Raw genomic sequence first — 8,203 nt, forward strand, 5'->3', positions numbered from 1 at the left:
AACAAGATGAAGAGGTTACTCTAAATCGGCAACCCTCTGAAAGTAAAAATCTCGGGTCGGCCATGGATCCACACGGCGAAGAAAGTGTACAAAAAGACGATTCCGAGACGGAAGTAGAAAAGGAACTGTCTGTACTTGAATCACAGCTGCGAAAAATGTCACTGCGGCGAAAGTTCGAGGCCTGTAGACACCAAATCCACAATTACGAAGCGAACGGAGGGAGCGGGGGTTGCCTCCACGTGGTCTCGATGGCGGTTTGGTAGGACCCGCGCCGCAGTGTCTACAGGATTTGTTTGCTCCGCGTCGATAGGAGCCTCAGGCAGGTAGGCATTTGTCAGACACAGACTTGAACGTTTTACTTCAAAGCATTGAACCCCACAGAACTTAAAAAATTCGACTAGTTCATCAATATATTTGGAAAGATCCCAGCCATTAGCTAATGATGAGGACATTGTTACATTTACAAACACAGGGGTCAAGGTTCATAAAAGACTGGAGAAGGAGTATTACAAAATCAGTATCGAACAATGGGGTTATGATAACAGCATGATCCTCCAGGAACTGATAGAACTGAGAGAAATCGACCAACAAGGTATAGTTGAGTACTTAGAATACACAAAAACTGTTACAGACTGTTCGCAAAATATGTGCTTGGGAGTGTTTTGCTTTTTGATCAGGAATATCGTGAGGCCCATCACAAAGAAAAGTTCAGATGGGGTATGCCGAAACCTGGTATTCAAGATTTTCAGCTTAAACCAGGGTGAGAAAATTTTTTAAAACACACTCGTCCCACAGGACAAGTTCAGTATGAGAACCACTCGTCCCGAGATAAAATCTACTCGTCATATGTCTTATGTATGATCAGTATCGTAAAAATAACAAAACATGATTTCAATTAACATTTTAATTATTGGTTTCTTTTGTTGATCTTGGCAAATTAGTTAAGGTATAAACAACAAAGCTGAGCTACATAAGTATAGTGTCATTTTAATCTGTAATCATTCAGTTTATCATCAGATACAACTTCAATTTCAGGTAGCTGATCAATTTCACTAGTGTTTTTCTTCTCATACTGTTGATAAGATGATGAAAGATGTCTCCTTGTTTTAGCAGAATGAATCCAAGTATAGACTGCTTTGTCAGCTTGAAAAGTAGACAAAGTGTCTGGCATCAGTTTGATCCTCATTAGATTTTGCAGGGTAACCTGATTCATCTGAGATCTATATGTAGTTTTGAGCTTATTCATGGCACTAAAGGCTCTTTCACAGAGTGCTGTGCAAGGGGAGAGTGTCGTCATAATGTTCACAAGAACTAGAATGGACTTCATATTGTCTGGATTAAGTGTCAACAAATTAGCATAAGCAATGGAGGACTTGTTGTTCGCTGTCTGTTCAACCGCAATTTCAATTCTAGCCACTGTTTAGAAGCCTCTGAACATTCCTGCTCACTTAAACATGGAGCAGAGTGCACCAATAGATCAGAAACTTGTTCAATGCCAAAGGATCTTAAGTCACTCTCAGAGACTGGCCATAACAGGGGTTGACACAAACATTTTGAAGGCAGTAGCCCATAGGGCTACCAATTACTTGATTGCAGTAGCCCTTCCAAATGTCTGGTAGCCCTGCTGCACTAATTAGTAAAGAAATTACAAAGCATATGACTAAAACAATGGTTACATCAATTTCATTATATGCTGTCTTAGTCTGTATGACTATCAGCTGACAACAGATTTGCGTATGATTTTGTTTGTAATTCAACAACAGCACTTTTCGACAGATTTATTTCATCTGAATCAGATTCAAGATAGAATACAGGCTCAGCCTCAGCCTCAACTTCAGCTTCTTCTTCTACAGTGACAGTACTACATGTAGCATCAGCTGTTGGAACAGGGCATTGCTGAATATCAAAAATGAAAAATTCAATCAACTTCTATGATAATTAAAGTTAGACATAAATGTCCATCTCATTAACTAAACACTTAACAAAACAGCATAAGGCCAAAGAGGAGTAACTGCACAGATGTTTTTTTATTGAAACACCCGATGCCACTGTATTTGAACATATAATTAAATAATTTCTTAATTCCATCTAATGGCTATGATACTGCAAGTATAATACTATTCATATGAATGAATGTTAGAAAAGAACTAATTAAAACTATCAGTAATTCATCATGTTATTTTTTAAAACCAGTATCTTCTTTTTTACTAAATCAGTTTGACCAACTTTTTCAAAATTATTTATAACCTTGTGTCGTCTTAAATCATCAAGAATAATAAGAATTGTACCCTCAGTTCATCTTTATAGAAAGGTCTTCTTGCTCGCTGCCCACACGAAAACCAGTGCTGGATGGCTGCATGGGGATCAAAGCTTCTAACCTCAGGTGTCTCAAGGGTCAAAAACATCAGGTCACTCAGGTCTTCTTCCCCCAACCTAGACCTCCTGTCATTCTTGACTATTTTCATGCTGTAATGGAACATGATCATTAATTAAAAACAGCTGATTTAATCAAATTTCTGACATCTGATAGATGATATGAATTGATTGAATAAGGAATATGATCACTTCATTTTTAATCAGTTATTTCTGGATGCAATGCAGCCTCATGTTTAATTTGAATTTGTTGATGTCGGAGGCAAAATGCTATGATTACTAATTTTATATATGATTATTGTAGAAATTTTTATCAAAGTTTAGATAATGATTCATGGAGTGTCAATTTTCAGGCTTTATATTTTAATAAACACCATAATTTAAAGTATGTACTACTGTTAAACAAGAGGTTGTCAATAACAAATAGCTGACATAGTCTCATCTGACCCAAATTTACAACTTAGTCACTGTCAGGGTTTGAACTTGATGAAATCACAACACTTGTGGGCCTTGGACCGGGAAGTTTATGTCCCTTTATGTGTCTTTTTTCCTCTAGAATCATTCAGCCATTTGCTGATGGCAGTCTTTGGGTTATACTCCATTAGACTGGGACTGTCAATGTTAATTCTTACAAGGCTTGATAGGGACTCGTACTGAAGCCGCGTTCTTTTATCAGTCTTGATTAAGTCCATGCGGCTAAACCCACACCGACACTCAGCTGTGCTTGGAGAAAAAGTAAGCATTATGCTGACAAGAATAGAAATGTTTTTGATATTGAGTGTCAGCACTTCCTAGCATTTTTCATGTCTCTTTTGTACCGTGTCATGACTCCTGGTGTCATATAAGTTTTAAGTCTAGCCACTCATCAATAGCATTTTCTTTTTCTTCATCAGTTATCAAATGTGCTGGGTACATTCGTAACAGCTTTTCAAATTCTTCACCAAAATTCTGAAATGCTTTCCTATGTTCTTCATCGTTGACTGGCCATGTGGTGAAGTCAAATGCACTGAAAAATGAGTGTGGTTCCCCACCTATGTGTCTAATAAATTGTTCCTCTAGAAAAAACTCTGTCGATGAAAGCAAATAATTTATTTCTTGTTTGATTGTGTCTGGGGTGTCATGGGCCCTCTGTCTCTTCTCAGCAGTTTGTGTTATTTCAGACCCCTTAAATGTACCCCCCTCCTTTTCTCTTAGGAACTGCCTCAGCATCTTTCCTTTTTTGGTTATCATTTTATTGAGCTTTTGCTGGAGGTCATTTTCCCTGGATCCAATTTGAGAAATCAAACAGGTTTTCTCTTGAAACATCTCGGACACGTTACTGAACATTATTGTCCAGTCTATTATAAAATGTGAGAATGTCAGAAACTTTTCAGTAGTAAGGTGTTTTAAGTAATTCTTAACTTTATCTGAGTTATCACCTTCACACGATGCTATTTCTTGCAAGTGTATAACAGTGACTTCATAGTTGTCCAGTAGTGCTTGCAATGCTCTTTTCCGACTTGTCAACCACCTAATTTGCTGTACATCGCCATAGTGCTGAAGTTCCTTATCAAGATTCACTGCAATTTTGCGTCTTCTCTTTGGTGAATAGTAATAAAGTTGAAAAATTCCTTTCAACACTCTCTCGAATTCTGAAAGATACGGACATTCTTTTTTCGAATCACAAACTGCTAACTCCAAATTGTGAGCAGTACAATGAACAACTGTCATATACACACTACAGTCAGTCATCACCAGCTGCCACATTTATGCTATCTTTCAAAAGTTTTACTGCCCACCCTTATGTCCAAGATTCACGGCTGCCCCATCAGTATTCACTCCCTCCAGTTTATTGATTAGAACATTCCAATCAACACTGACAGTTTCAAGGCCTTCTAAAATCCTATCCCTTACCCCCTCCGCATCATCAGTTAAAATCCATCCATCTAATTATAAAGCTACTGGTTTGAAATATATTTTTGATGGGGACGCATCTCCTACATACATGTATGATACCAAGCTTCCCTTTAGGACTTGTAAAAGCCCACAGATTTTTCAGACGCTAACAAGCGCGGTTTCTAGGATACTGAAATGTAAATGTGGTTTTATAGCAATAGCGTAATTAGATGATTTTTTAGTGTTTGGGAAAACATACAATAAATGTTTCAATGCCATGGTTAACCTTTTAAAACTACTTTGTACTCTTGGTTTTGCCATTAATTGGTCAAAAGTGCTAGGTGTACTGATCAAACTGTGTGGTAATTCACATCAAATGATTTTGTCTGAGGAATTCTTTTCTGATTTAACTTGGTGGATCTCCTTTATGTCTATATTCAATGGTACATGTGCCATCCTGGACACTAAACCCATCACATCAATACAGATGGATGCATCATCTGATGGAGGTGGTGGCTACTATAATGGTTAATATTTTTAAGTGAATTGGGAACTTGGTTTACCTCCCTTTGATCAGGAACATATGGACTAAGACCACAATTAAATACTTTCGGGTTCAGTACCCACGAATGACGTCCCTAAAAATTGAAGTTGTTATTTGAAATTGAAAAACTTTTTTGTATAGGTATATGTAGGAATTATTCAAGTTTATATACCAATTTACAGAACTGAAATATCTTAATAATTGCAAAATCTGTTTCATTTTTCCTGAAACTTGGTGTCTGTGATATGTACAACAAAGTGTATGTAAAACTGAATTAAAATCTCAGTGTGAGAGGGGTTTTTCAATTCTTCATAACTCCTGTTTTATTTGACCTACGCTGATTCTGTTTACGCCAAAATATTTGAAATAACTCACAGTTGATGAAAATATTTTTTTTTCAATTTAAAAAAAAAAGTGTCCTATAATAGGAGAGACCACAATTAAATGAAGTCCCTAAAAATGTATGTATATTAGGGAAAAAAATAATATGCCTCTTTGAATTGGATGTTTGCCTATAAATTTGATGTAGATGTGTTATAGAGATGATAATCTAACTGTCAGTGTGTAAATCATTCATATTGAACATGTATTTTGTGCTGCAGGATCCGGTGTAAAAAGTCCTGTTTTCACCTTTACCCCTGACCCGGATGTAAATAATTGACGTTGGTGACGCACATGGAGGTATATCTCCAGAAAATGCCCAACATGATGGGTTGAAACTTTTACATTTTGCCTCTCAGATGTTGATCTTGGCCAGGTGAAATGGAAATTTGCAGATGAAACTTTGGGACTTAGTTATGAATTTTAATGTTACAATGAAACATATAGTGAAATTAATTGTGGTCTTAGTCCTTAATGACATGCCTAAAAATCCATGTTTTTATTTCTCATACCCACATTTTTTGACCGATTCTCATACAAATTGGCATGGTTGTTCTATATTTTATGACTGATTAGGTAGTGAATTAATTTTTAATTGATCACTTCAATTATAATTAAAATTTTAATTAAATTAAAATTTTTTAAATTTTTTAAACTTTATTTTCTGGAGTGATCAGGACATCTATAAATAACATCAAATTAGCATATTTGTGTTATTGTGTATTCCTACACCTGATTTTTAAAAGTTAAGATGGAGGATTTTTTCAAACTATACAAGTACAAGATCTTAGAAAATTCTGTGGATAGCCCAGATAATGGCATGTGTAGGATTTGGATTGGACCTGTAACAAGGACAGGAAAATATGGACTTCTGTCATTTAAGGACCCCAGTGATTTAAATTGGAAAAAGAAAAATGCACACAGACTTGCTTTTATTTGTTTTTCTGAAAATTTAGAATTTTCAAGTGATCTGGACTGTTCCCATCTCTGTCATAATAGTTAATGTGTAAATGTAGAGCACATAAGTTCAGAACCTTATTTTATTAATAATAATAGGCAGTACTGTTAAATTCAAATGTGTGTTATGGTCATTTAGGGTTCAGTGACTGCATGTAAGATTTGAAAATTTAATTAAGTTTTTATTGATTTGAGGGTATTAGCTATTGTACACTGATGTATACAACATTGTCCGACTACCACCACGTGGAGGTTCCCTCATTAGGTAGTCATATATTTTGTTGTTGTTGTTGCTGTTGTTGTTACATTATTTTGGGTTTTTTTTTCTGATTGTTAACATGTCTCTAATAAATTTGTTGTCACCTCTTCTTCTCAATACAGGTGGTCCTGAGGTCGGTTGTCTCCCCTACATAGATGGATGTTTGGATCTAGCTGACCTCTCCTGTAGTCAGACTTCCGAGCGGTCCTGGACCTTTTCGCATGCTGCTTGTGCTGTTCTGCTAACAACAACATACTTCTCTTCTTGACAGCAGGTTTGTATTGGTGCTGGCGTTGATATATTTCCTCTGAGCTGAGTTGATCAAGTTTATGTTTGACCTTCCTACTCAGAGTACCACCAAAGTGTTCAACCTCCTTTTGAATGGCTTTCCCTGCAGTGTTGTTTAAGGTCAGAATGGTATTGTCTAATCTCCCCTCAGCATTTCTTCCAAAAATCTGATGTTTTGGTAAGGACACATTCAGGTTTCTGTGACAACCCTTGTTCTTCTGTGCTGAGTTTCATTTTCAGGAGCTCCAACACCAACATCTCGTCCTCCGATGTCATTCGAAGTTGATGGATCTGGTTCGAACTCAGGAACATTGATCGCACCCACCAGTTGTCTCTGTCACCACCAGAGCACACCACGGAATGCTGCTTGCACTTAGAGCAGTCACCTGTGTAGCAGGATACAGTAGCATCTAACACTGCAGGTAAACGAGTCGTGATAGTCTCAATGTTTCTGGAGTGAATTTTCATCAATTCCTTGAAAATCAGACTGCTGCGGGCTTTCAGGTCTTGAGCAAATACCTTCTGAGCATGAGACCTCATCAGTCTGGTACGACCAGGAAACATTGACTCGATCCACTTAGCACTGTTACATTTCCGGAACTGTGCTCTGCCTAGGTGAGTTGGGTCAGCCAGTCTCTCCACTTTCCACATGGGATGTAAGGCTCTCATGGCTTCCTCCAGGCCTTGGGGTCCAGTTCCATCTCCATCTGTGGTGGCATATTTTATGAGCACGCCTTGTCTAGCCAGTTGATCCCCAATGTCCTTTCCCATGGCATACGTTGACAAGCCGTCGTATCGGTCAGTGTTGGCTGTGCAGTCAGGATGCCCACCAGGACAGGTGACATCATATCCTTTCCCTCTCAGCCAAGCACCTGTCCAGCAAAGTTTGTTGTGGAGGGCACGTCCAAGTATCCACTTCTTAGGGGTAGGTGTCTCGATACCCAGACTTAACCCCTGTGAGGCATTCATCCCTGGCTTCTTTGCGCTTCCAAATGATATGCTGTTGTATAGCCCATCCACAGCTAGTCTGATGGTGCTCGGGGAATCATCTCCTCTCAGGGTGTTGGCCTCACCACCAGTCTGGTCTTCTCGGACATGTCCTTTTTGTTGAGGGCAGTAATGTCCTTGGACACTTGATTTGCCTGTTGCTACATTCCACTTTTGGCTCCTGAAGGTATATTCAGGTGTGCGAGAAGTAACCTGGCTCCTTTGGTGCTGACAGCCTGGCCACACAAAGCTGAAGGCAGGTACTTGTTTACAAGGGCTGGCTTTGGTCCGGGCTTATCCGTGTCTGCCTCTCTATATAGTTTATACAGTGGAGATCTGTACTGGCATTTATTACATCGGACAGCACAACTCCATCCCAGAGCCCTTTTCTGCTCGGTGTTCAGTTCAAACCTCTGGTACCATGCATACTGTAGTGTTAGGTTGTTATAGATATAAATAATGTGCTATGTTTTTGTTTTTCTCACAGACCTTGTCTTTTAACTTGGTTATACAGTGCAATTTGTATTTCATTTTGAATT

At 38.2% G+C, this 8,203-nt stretch overlaps 1 pseudogene; it reads left to right on the forward strand.

The window, feature by feature from the left end:
• The first annotated feature begins 7,346 nt into the window (after positions 1 to 7,346).
• LOC132564239 (uncharacterized) lies at positions 7,347 to 7,973 on the forward strand (annotated as a pseudogene).
• The last annotated feature ends 230 nt before the right edge of the window (positions 7,974 to 8,203 follow it).

The sequence above is a fragment of the Ylistrum balloti genome, unplaced genomic scaffold, assembly GCF_031769215.1.
Source record: "Ylistrum balloti isolate Yb309-2 unplaced genomic scaffold, AGI_CSIRO_Ybal_v1 Utg372092, whole genome shotgun sequence".
Lineage (NCBI taxonomy): Eukaryota > Metazoa > Mollusca > Bivalvia > Pectinida > Pectinidae > Ylistrum > Ylistrum balloti.